The 12514-nt window shown below is 40.3% G+C and overlaps 1 protein-coding gene across 1 annotated transcript in view; it reads right to left on the reverse strand.

Annotated features, from left to right (window-relative positions):
- zdhhc9 (zDHHC palmitoyltransferase 9) overlaps window positions 1-12514 on the reverse strand; it is a 92642-nt gene that overhangs the window by 40826 nt on the left and 39302 nt on the right. The gene's annotated exons all lie outside the window — the stretch shown is intronic.

The following is a 12514-nucleotide window of genomic DNA, read 5'->3' on the forward strand; positions in this document are numbered from 1 at the left end:
CCAGTCTGTCATTTCCAGAAACACAATAACACTTTTAGACACAAATGCTAGAGCTTCGTTGAACATTTTTCTTCAATCACACCATCTGCTACAGACCGATCTGTTGGTTCGATACACAGATTACAGTGCAGTTGAGTGATGTGGCACTGTGTATTTACGTGTATAGACGCACGAACATTTATTGCTACAATATGATTTTGGAACCAAAACAATTGCACTTCCTCCTTGTACACTGCATGGTGCCAATCAAATCTTTATCAGAAGACTAAAAGATACCATTATTTCTCAGTGAAAATTGTCCTAGAGCTTCATTTGTGATTGGAAATAAGCTTCATTATCTTTCTTGTGTCTTTTCAGGTTAAGTGAATGGGCAACAAGATGACAGATGGAGTATACTGTGCAGAAATGTGAGGTTCTTCACTAATGGTCATGAGAACAGAAAAGCAGATCTTCTAAAAGATGTGAAACATTCAAATTTTGATGTTGAGACTTGGGTACGTTCACACAAGGAATGCAGAAAGTTAGTAGGCAGGTGCAAACAGTTAGGCGTGTTAACCTTTATTGCCAGGTAACTGGAGAAGATGATTAAACTAGTCTTTCTGCATTTGTATAAGACCTTAAGACATAGGAGCAGAATTCAGCCACCTGGCTCATCAAGTCTGTTCTGCCATTCAATCATGGTTGATATTTTTCTCATCCCAGTTCTCCTGTCTTTTCCCCATAACCCCTTATTAATCAAGGGCCTATCTATCTCTGTCTTAAAGATGAGACCACATTTTGAATACGTGCTGTTCTGGCCTCCACATTTAAGAAAGGACATACTTACATTGGAATCAGTACAGCAAAGTAAATCGGCCTGTAGAATGAGGGGGCTGTCCTCTGGCGAGACAAAGAAAATTGGGTTTATATTTTCTAGAGTTGAGGAATGAGAATCAATCTTACTAACACCTACAAAATTCTGAAGGGGCTTAGTGAATGCAGAGAAATTGTTTCCGTTGGTTGGTGAGTCGAAAAAATGGGGGAGTGTCTCAGGAAAAGGGAGGGATCAATACTTTAGGACTGAGACAAGGAGAAGTTATTTCACTCAAAGGGCTGTGAATCTTTGGAATTCTTTACCCTAAACGGGTATATTCAAGGCTAGCATAGACTTATTTTGGGCTCAGGTATTGAAAAGATTATGGGGAATGGGCAGGTAAGTGGAGTTGAAGCCAAAGATCAGCCCTTATTATACTGAATGATAGAGCAAGCTTGACAAGTCATATAATCCACTCCTATTTCCTACGTTACGTTTTTGTGGAGAAGTACAAATCAATTCATTTGCTTATTCTATATAAATGTAGACAAATGTTCAGACTAATGTCAGGAACTGGAAAAAGCAGTTAACAAAACAGGTATAACACATTTGTTAATCCCCAACAGGCCCAAAACCCATTTGAGACTCAAATGAAACTTCTGTTCGGTAAAGAACAGAGGTTGTGGTTTAGAAAAAGGCCTTGTAAACAGCCACATGGGAGAAAATCAGCTAATTAAAATGACAAAACAAAAGCTTTGCAGTGAGGGTGCCCCTATGGGATGAGGATGAAAGTGGAGGCCGAGATGGGTGGTTCAAGAAAAAGGAAGACTATTTTTACATTCTATAAAAGTGCATCAGGAATTAAAGATTTAGTTTTATCCCAAAAGCACTCCTACTGCCTTATAATTTAAGTATTGTTCCTTCATGGAAACATCATTCTCCCAAGCTTCTGGTGGCAGTTCAGCTCATTTCATCTACAAAGAATGTTGTTCAACTTGAAAATTAACATTGTGTATAGATAATTGTGACCTGAACTTACAGTAAATAGTTCCCTCTCCAGTGTTTGTTCAGAACTAAAGCAGAAATTGCTTATGGCAATGACTTAATAAGGAAGTGCATGATGAATATAGTTTATAATCTAAGTAAGCAAAATGTTCTCCATGGAAAAGTTAAATACAAATGCTGTAGATAACAAAAATTGATCAGAACTAGCCAAAAGCAAAATTCTGCAGATGCTGGAACTCTGAAAGGAAACAAAAGTTTAGCAGGACTGACAACATCTGCACTGGGGAAAAAAAAACAAAGCTCATGTTCCACTTCAGAACGTAGGTAAAAGCTCTACAATCCTGGACAATTAAAAGAACACATCCCTCCTGAAATGATGGCAGAATTTCAAAGGTAAGGTGGAAAAGATGGGCTGAAAATTTTTCACTCAGCTTCAACCAGTTGTGCCATATAGATAATCCATCTCTCCTCACGAGGCCATCACAGAAAGAAGTCTCACAACATCAGGTTAAAATCCAACAGGTTTATTTGATAGCAAAAGCCACTAGCTTTTGGAGCGCTATTCCTTCATCAGATAAGTGGGAGTTCTAGTCACAAACAGAGCATATAAAAACACAAACTCAATTTTGAGATAATGGTTGGAATGTGAATCTTTACAGATAATCAAGTCTTAAAGGTAACAAGTAAAGGTTAACTTGTGCTTAACCCTCTCTCCACTCACATTGTCTGTACCTTTAAGACTATTACCTGTAAAGACTCACATTCCAACCATTATCTCGAATCTTCCGACCATTATCTCAGATTGTTGTAAAGAGGGGTTGAAGATGTCTGTGTACCCCCGCCAGTTGATCCGCGCAGGATCTGAGTGCTCGTCCGGGTACCCCATCGCTTTCCGTTGGTTGACCTTCGAGAAGGCTGCTCTGACATCTGCAATGTGACCCCAGATACAGGTTCATCCAGGGCTGCCAGGATGGAGGGCATGCTCTCACTGACCTCTTACTCAAAACAGGCAGAGAATGCATTGAGCTCATTAGGGAGGAGTGTGTTGGAGCTGGAGATTTTACATGCTTTTATCTTGTAGCCTGTTCTGTTTTGCAGGCCTTGCCATAGTTGGCAGGCGTCTGTGTGGCTAACCTAGTACTGTCTTTTGGCATCTTTGACGGACCTCCTTAGTTTTTGTGTCTGGCTTTCTTGTATAGGTCAGAATTGCCTGACTTGAACACCTCAGACCTAAACTTCAGCAAGCACGTTCATCCATGGTTTCCAGTTGGGAAACATGCAGTTTTGCTTCTTTGGCACAGTCTTCTACACACTAACTAATGAAGTCAGATACTGCAGTGGTGTACTCGTTCAGGCTGGTCACAGATTTAAAATACTGACTAATCCACTGACTCTAAGCAGTCCTGTTGGAGATCATCTGGTTCCTCAGACCAATATTGCATGACCTTCTTTGATGGATTCTCCCACTTCAGTTTTTGCATGCAAGTCAGGAGCAGGAGCACAGCCTTGTGATCTGATGTCTGGAAAAAGTAGGACAAAACCAAATCCTACCAATTACCATCTTTTCAGTCGACATTCAGTCTTCAGCAAAGTGGTGTGAAAGGAATTATTGACCGTGCCATCAAGCATCAATTACTCATCCATAACCTCATGGATGCCAGGGCTGCTTCTCCAGACTTCATCACAACCTCAGTCCAAACATGAATATAACAGCCAAATTCAAAAGACGAGAGAGAGCAACAGTCTTTGCATTTGGTAGCATTTGTCCCAATGTGTAATAAAATTGAACCTAACGGGAGTCAGGGGAAAATCTCTTCACTGGCTGCTGAGAGAAAACAAGGGAAAATGGCTGTCATCATTGGAGGCCAATAATCTCAGTCTCACTACATCACTGTTGGAGTTTTTCTGGGTAGTGTTCTCAGCCCAATATTTGGCTAATTCCACAACTTTATCAAGATCAATTTGCGAATTGATTGCAGTTTTTAATTCAACTTGTAATTCCTGCAGATTGATTTGATTAGATTTATTATTGCACATATAGTAACAGTGAAAAGTATTGTTTCTTGCGCGCTTTTCAGACAAAACATACCATTCATACAGAAGGAAACGGGAGCATGCAGAATGTAGTGTTAGTCATATCTAGGGTGTAGAGAAATTTCAACTTAATGCAAGGTAGGACCATCCAAAAGTCTGAGAGCAGCAGGGAAGATGCTGTTCTTGAGTTGTTTGGTATGTAACCTCAGACTTTTGTTTCTTTTTCACAAAGGAAGAAGTTAGAAGAGAAAACGTCTGGGGCGTGTGGGGTCCTTAATTATGTAGGCTGCTTTGAACAAAGAATTCAGAAAATTATGGCACAAGAGTAGGCCCTTCGGCCCTCCAATCCTGCACCGACCATGCTGCCCGACTTAACTAAAACCCCCTACTCTTCCAGGGACCACATCCCTCTATTCCCATCCTATTTGTGTACTTGTCAAGGCATCCCTTAAAAGTCACTACCGTATCCACTTCCACTACCTCCTCCGGCAATGAGTTCCAGGCACCCACTACTCCGTAAAAAATATGCCTTGTACATCTCCTTTCAAACTTGCCCCTCGCACCTTAAACCTATGCCCCCCTAGTAATTGACTCGTCCACCCTGGGAAAAAGCTAACTATCCACTCTGTCCACGCACAGCTCTCTGGAGTTTGCATATTCTCCCCTTGTTTATGTGGGTATCCTCGAGGTGCACGGGGTTCCCACACTCCAAACATGTGCCGGTTGTGTGGATTGGCTCCCCTTCACAAAACCACGTTGCCTCTCACTAATATGTCCACTTATTTCCAAGTGGGAATAAATCCTGTCTAAGAATCCTCTCCAATAATTTCCCTACCACAGATATAAGGCTCACAGGCCTGTAATTACCTGGATTATCCTTGCCACCCTTCTTAAAGTAACAACACTTGCAGCAGCAGCAGGAAGTATAGACAGTGTCAATGGATGGGAAGCTGGTTTGAGTGATGGATTGGGCCACATTCACAACCTTTTCTGGTTCCTTGCAGTCTTGGGCAGAGCAGGAGCGATACCAAGCTGCGATACAACCAGAAAGAATGCTTTCTACGGTGCATCTATAAAAGTTGGAGAGAATCGTAGCTGACATAGATAACAAAGCAGTCTGTGACCACGTGCAGCAAGTCTGGACAACATTCAGACCTGGGCTGTTGTGTGGCACTCAAGACAATGGCTATTTCCAACAACTGATTGTCTAACCACCTCCCTTTGACATTCCATAGCATTACCATTACCCCATCCTCAACTAATAACATCTTGGCGGTTACCATTGACCAGAATCTGAATGGGACTAGCCATATGAATACTATGGCTACCAGGAGGTTAGAAGCTTAGAATTTTGCAGCAATAACTCACCGCCCAATTCACCATAAGGCTGCCCACCATCTGCATGGCACAAGTCAGGAGCGTGATGGAACAATCTCCACTTGCTTGCATGAGTACAGCTTCAACAACTCTCAAAAGTTCAATACCATACAGGGCAAAGCATCCTACTTGATGGTCAATCCATCCACCTCCTTAAGTATTCATTTCCTCAACCACTGGTGCACAATGGCAGCAATACATGCCACCTAGCAGGTACATCTCATCAACTTCCCAAGTCTCCTTCAACAGCACTTTGAAAACTTTGACCTCTTCCACCTAGGAGAACAAGGGCAGCAAGGTACTTGGGAACATCACCAGCAAGCCTCACACCATCTTGACTTGGAACTATAATTATTCTGCCATTGTTGTTCGGTCAAAACTTTGGAACTCCAATAACTCTTATGGGTGCATCCACGCCACATTAACTGTAGCAGTTCAACACCAACTTCAAGGGCATTAGGAATGGACCTTGTCAGTGCTAACATTTATGCATCCATAATTAGTTCCGCACATTTTCTTAAAAACTGCATTTACTCCAACACACAGACACACTGGCTTACATGGGAAAAATAAATCATGCTTTGTATAACATAGTAAGAAGTCTCAACACCAGGCTGAAGTTCAACAGGTTTATGTGGAATCATGAGCTTGTGATTCCAAATCAACCTGTTGGACTTTAACTTGATGTTGAGACTTCTTACTGTGGCACTCCAGTCCGACACCTGCATCTCCACATCTTAGAATCATAGAACCCTACAGCGCAGAAACAGGCCCTTCGGCTCATCAAGTCTGCACCAAACAATCCCACCCAGGCCCTACCCCCCAATTTCCTACATATTATACCCACTAATCCTTCTAACCTAGGCATTCCTAGACACTAAGGGGCAATTTCTTAGCATAGCCAATCAACCTAACCCGCACATCTCTGGATTGTGGGAGGAAACCAAAGTACCTGGAGGAAACCCCACACAGACATGGGAGAATGTGCAAACTCCACACAGACAGTGACCTGAGTCGGGAACCGAACCCAGGATCTTGGAGCTGTGAAGCAGCAGTGCTAACCACTGTGCTACCGTGTCACCCATCTTGTAAAACATGTTTTTTGAGGTGGATACTGAAGTGCATAACTGAGCTATTACATTGTGAACACACTGCATTCCACATCTAACCCGAGATAAACAAAAAAATTAAAAGGACACACTTGCAAGCAAAGAAAATATTTGACATGTTTTGTTTATTGGATTGTGCTAACTAAAATGGGTCAACATCAAAAAGAATTTTAAAAAGCTTCCCTTACGAGCACCACCCAATTATAATGGCTGTGAAACGTGCAGTATTGTTCTTAATCAGTAAACTTAGTTCGTTAAATATATAAACTTAAACAAGTAGTTCTAATGCCCAGTTGTTGTGCCTTCCAAGTATGCCATGTGATCAGATGGTGCTCAAATGATAGCTCGCAAAAAAAGGTCATGTTCACTACTCAGTTATGTCAAAGCAATGCAAGCCAATAAAGAATTGATTCTTGCCCTGTGGTGATACCACACCCTTCAGAAAGGCAGGTGCAAAAAAAAATCAGGTCAAGTTTCACTTCCAATTACTACTCAGCGATCCCTGTTGCAAAACACACATGGATATCGATCAAGGACAAGACTGGGCTCAAGCTACACAAGTTCAACAAAGTAACAAAGGGTCACAAAACATGACAAGGCCATAACATACAACAGAAACCTCTAAATGATAAGAAGGTTTATTCCAATCAAAGTTTACTTTTTCTTGCATGATGTCAAAATGTCACGGATGTGGTAATTTGATATCAATGTGGCAAGATTAATATTTCAATACAAATAGAACAACTTTATCCATTCATTTGGTACCTTGCTCTGAATGAGCCTGAAGTAATTTTACTCTTCATTTGAATGACATGGCCAATCAAGTAGGTTTGGAGCAATCAAATCATGGGCGTAGAATAATGAAATATTTGATTTCACGTATCTATTAGTCACTTCAGAATTCAAGGATGGCATTATCTGAAGAGGGTGCATGTGGGGTTCACTGGCACAATTGAGGCCTTCTGTGCCCGTTGGGGTGTCTGAGCAACCCCTTCATATTTGGTTTGACATTTTAAATTTCATCTGCTACTTGTTTTTATTTAAGGCAGTGGCCTTTAAAGGGGCTTCCCCTTTTACTTTATCCCTCAAATTTCTTTAATTTAGTCTAATTATTTTTCAACAAAAGAGTTGGATAACTTTACTTAGCCAGGCAGAGTCAGGCTCCAAGGGCTACCAATACATTTACAAGTTCAATGGGCATCGTCACCTATTTTTACAAGTCTGGGTTTACAATTTGCTGAAAATTTGCATTCAAAGCTAATGGTGACCTAAAGAAAACTAAGTGCAGGTTAAATGGTAATTTATGTGTGTTGTACCAACTGTTGTACAGTTTAAGCATAAACGTACCAGAGGGAGACCAGATTTTCAAAGTCAAAACCAGGACACACCAAAAAGCGATGGAAGGGTAGGCTCCTCGACGATGGACATGTTGAGTGACCAATGGCAGGAGTCTCAGGAAGGGGAAGTTGAAGGTAGGTCATGTGATGTATTCTGGGCGATGTCATCAAGCCAGAGTTAGCAATTTTATTAAGACACCCAAAGGCAGCAATTGCAAACCATTACTTTTGTTTCTGCCTCATTTTCTACAAAACTGATCCAGAGTATCACTTGTTACAACATTCCAGCCATAATCTGCTATCCCATTCTAACTTCACTGTGCAATACACAATGGCAGGGCCAATCTCCATTTAAATACTTTTCCCTTTTCAGTTCACACTGGCTTTTAACAATAAACTTGCAGAAACTGGATTTTAGACGAGCCAACGTACCTGTGTCAGAGGGATTTTGTTTACACCAGACACACACACTGAAGGAAGCATGTGATGAGAAGTTGAGTTGTGCATGTCACAGCTCAATGGAATTCATCAACCATCTTCCTCAGCAGGGATTGGTGATTTACTGATGGCTGAAGTGCAACTCTCATCAAATGCATCTTGCAGTTGGCAGACACTGCTGTCAATCTTCTGTTGTCACCCAGAGGCATACTGCCTTCCAACTCTGGATGCCAGTGAGAAGTGTTTCTGGTTGTGCAGGAACAGTCGTCAAGTTGCTAGTATTCCAATTCCCAAGCTTGCCAAGTTAATGAAGCACACAGGGCAGGCACCCTCCCCATACCCCAAGAAATCCCCACATTTCCATGTCCTGGCAGCCTGATCAAAAGGCAGAACTGTCCCATACTCAATAAAGCCCTGACCGTGTTCCAGTTTCACAACAAAGACAGCTTTGTGACCAGAACTGAACCTGCCTTCTGTGCCCCCATCTCCAAAGGGAAACAGTGGCTTGTGATTTTGATTGAATTCTACAACACGTTATCTATCTCCAAGACACCAAAAATGGAATGTGAATTATCCAGATCACTAGGTCAATGCGCAAGATTATATATTGTGCATTACAAATTGTTCAAACTTGCGTGTGATACTGCAAAACATTTCTTATTATTTTGGCTGAACATTATGCACAATGCTGGAAAAAAAACTATTGATCTAGAGAGGAATTTTCCTTGGGCAGGTGGCAAATTTCAAGCTCTTATGTCTATCTGCTTGCATTGATAGAGTACACAATAACCAATCACTATACAGAACCTTATTGCAAGTGCAACTCTCAGACAAAATGGACTTCTAGCCAAATCCCTACCTTACTGTTAGTATCGGAATTACATTGGCCAACTGCTGAACTCTGGTGCAGAAAGGATAAGATTTTGTTACAAGTAGTCTTACATTACACTTGTGACTTCAGTTAAAGTACCCACCAGATCTCCTCCCACTAAAATGCAGAAGGTGCAACACCTGATCCTCCCTCCCAGCTCCCAAACATTCATTAGGCAATCAAATGATCAACTTGTACTTCAGTTTAATATATTGCAATCACTGCTGGTGATGCAGTCTCCTCTATAGTGGGCAGGTCAAACATTGGACAATTGCTTTCAACAAAACTTATGTTCAATTTGCAAACGACCTGGATGCATCCAGCAAGATGCTTCAATTGTGCATCTCTGCCAACATGGAATCAGATTCAACCCTTGGGCAATGGTCAAGTCCAGGAAAATTCCTCTACATCAAGAGTCTTTTCTCCAGCATTGTGCATAATGTTCAACCAAAACAAGAGGAAATATTTTGCAGTATCACATGCAAGTTTGAACAATTTGTAATGCACGATATATAATCTTGCACACTGATCTTGTGATCTGAATAATTCAGATTCCATTCTTGGTGTCTTGGAGATTGAATTCTGCAACATGTTATCTTTCAAAATCACAAGCCACTGTTTCCCTTTGGAGATAGGATTAAAATGAACCTGCCTTCTGTGCCCCTTTGTCCCACTTCCACATGAACATTGGGCCTTTATACAGCCGTTTGGACTCAACGATTGACATATTAAAACTAATCCATGGATAACTTCCCAAAATTCTACTCAACAATTAACATGAAAAATCTACAGATACATCTTAACCTGCTAAATTGACAACTGGGACACTTAGACATTTAGAATCTATTTTATTCAAACATTCAGTGCGCTAATTAATTTGTATACCAGCATTTGCAAATCTGAGCGTCAGATGTTATATTGTTAGGAAAAGGGTGGGGGATACCTCAACTGCAAAGGGAAGTAAGTTTGAAAGATCTCCTTGGGGATGAAGTAGTAATGTTTTGAGATGGAGCCCTGAAACATTCATTAGTATTTCCCCTCCTGAATGAGAAACAACAAATGAAAAACAGCATGCAAAAGGAAGGGAAATTCTTGCCTTTACGCATCATTTTGTTCGAGTGTGAACTGTTACAGTGGACCCGAGAAATTTATGGAATGGTACATCTTAAAGTCTTCTGCAGGTTTACTAAGACTTTATTAACTAGTATAATTATTTACAAACGTACAGTAGAAGTACAAGCTAGGAATGGTCTCCGTGCTCAAGTCTATTCCTACCTCTGCTCAACACCATACTGACCCTAAGGTTTGGGTCACATGCCTTCTTAAAGCACTGGTACTGTACTCAGTTTCACATCAATCCTGCATGTGCCAGACGGTTATGCTGCAACATTTTTAAAACCCCAAATTGATTTTCTAAACAGTTTTTCAATGATTGGAGGAGGGTTATTTAAAACTGGAGAATAAAATCAGGAAAACAAAACAAAGTCAAAGTCAATTTCCTGACCAGATGGTGAGGTTAAGATCCTCAGCATTAACCAAGCAGTCTTGCTTAAATATAAACAGGTTTAAAATTCAGAACATCCCACCATTTTAAATGGTTCAATCCTTTCAGATTTTCCACTTTCACATTTATTCTTTTCCCATTTCCTTATTAGCTGAACTCAAACAAATACAACTGGCTAACCATTCAGAACACACAGCAAATTACATATGATTAATACCACGTTAGATTTGAAAGCCTATTTGTTTGGATAAAGCAACCAACATATTATTTCAGGAAAACCAAACAAATTGATAGTTAAAAACAGCAAATACGGGAGAGAAATGCTGGTTATATTCACTCCCAATAGATGTCCTCAGTAATTCCCTCTCAATAAACAGCAATCATGGCAAGCTGTGATCATAAAGTACCGCATGCGAGGTGTTGCAATTCCGTCTTGATGAAACTTCAGCCAATTGTGATTAGTCTGACAAAAGTCTTGAACCAATCTTGAAGATTCGGGAGGGCCAATGTCTTCAAATTTTTTTGAAGCATTTCACTACACAAAATATTGTACTAGTTTTAACATTTTAAAGTATATTTGGCAGTTTTAGATTAGATTCAATTTAAAATGTGTTTTTTAGGATGTACTGGCTAGGTCAGTATTTATTGTACATCCCTAAATTTCCCTTCTGAAGATGGTGCAGCTTTGCTGTATGTGCAAACTAGGCTTTTGCCTTTCATGCATTAAGATACCCAAATCCCTCTGCATCTTGAAAGTTTGCAATGTCTCACCATTTGGATAATATTCCTCTTATTCTTTTGTCAAAATGGGCATCTTCATATTTTACCACATTATACTCCATCTGCCAGCTTTGCCCATTCACATAATCTATATATAGTTTTGTAGCTTCCTGATGTTCTCTTCACAACTTACTGTCCTACCCATCTTTTTTCATTGCCAAATTTGGCAGCCATCCAACCTATCCCTTCATCCAAATCATTTAAATACATTGTAAACAGTTGGGGTTCCAGTACTGATCCCTATAGCACACTTGTTATATTTTGCGAACTAGAAAGTGACACATTTATGACTACTCTGTTAGCTAGTCAATCTTCTATCCATGCCAATAGATTACTCTGTCCCTTTCATTTTCCACAATAACTTTTGATGTGGCACTTTACAAATGCTTTCCGATTTCTAAAAGGGAAATGGATAAGTAAGGCAAAAATCTGCAGGGCTACAGGAGAAGGAACTAATTGGAAAGCTCTTTCAAAAGGTAGAGCAGCCAAATGGTTTCCTTCTATCTGTATCACAGGATGATTCCCAAAAGGGTAGCCAATAGGAACAGAAAAAAAATCAATTTTCTAATGAAAAGAAACACTGAATTTTACATATCATCTTACAAACATGTGACAGAAATGGAAAATATGGTGAACATTGTTAAGATCACTGAGAGTGCCTCTGAGGTATGGCATTTAATACCTCTCAGTCAGTACTTAAAATTATATTCTCCACAGAACTACATCAGCTGATGGAAGCAAATGAATAAATGGAATGAGGAGAAATCTGCTAATTCAACAACTAATCTGAATTAACTGATTAGAGGTGAAACAGGAACCAAAACTTAGCACCTGTCACAGTCAATCACCATTGAGTAGATCCTGCAAAAATGCATGTCCATGTAGGATATGCAGTGATGTTTTCTCTATATTGCAATTTTAGCATCATACATAGATGGTGGCTTGACAGGTAGCCAACGGAATTATACTCATTAAGCAGTTTGCACCTTCGCTAGGAGGGATTTGATTGATTTGAGCATAATAAATTAATCTGTCTCCATGAAGATGTTTTATCAATAAAAACTCAACAACTAAAATACTCCTTAGCTTGTGTTCTGAGATTAGGTCCTTCAGGCACTTAACACTTGCTTATTACCACACTTGAACAAGCACAAGCCTGGGCATCATGCCTTCCTGGAGAATCTAACACCTGACTGACTAGTGTCAGTGGTGCAGCTTCTATGTCATATACTAGCATATCCTATCTGCCAACCGTTTATACTAACC

This window comes from Carcharhinus amblyrhynchos, chromosome 4, assembly GCF_965287045.1.
Source record: "Carcharhinus amblyrhynchos chromosome 4, sCarAmb.v2.hapA, whole genome shotgun sequence".
In the NCBI taxonomy this organism is placed as follows: Eukaryota; Metazoa; Chordata; class Chondrichthyes; order Carcharhiniformes; family Carcharhinidae; genus Carcharhinus; species Carcharhinus amblyrhynchos.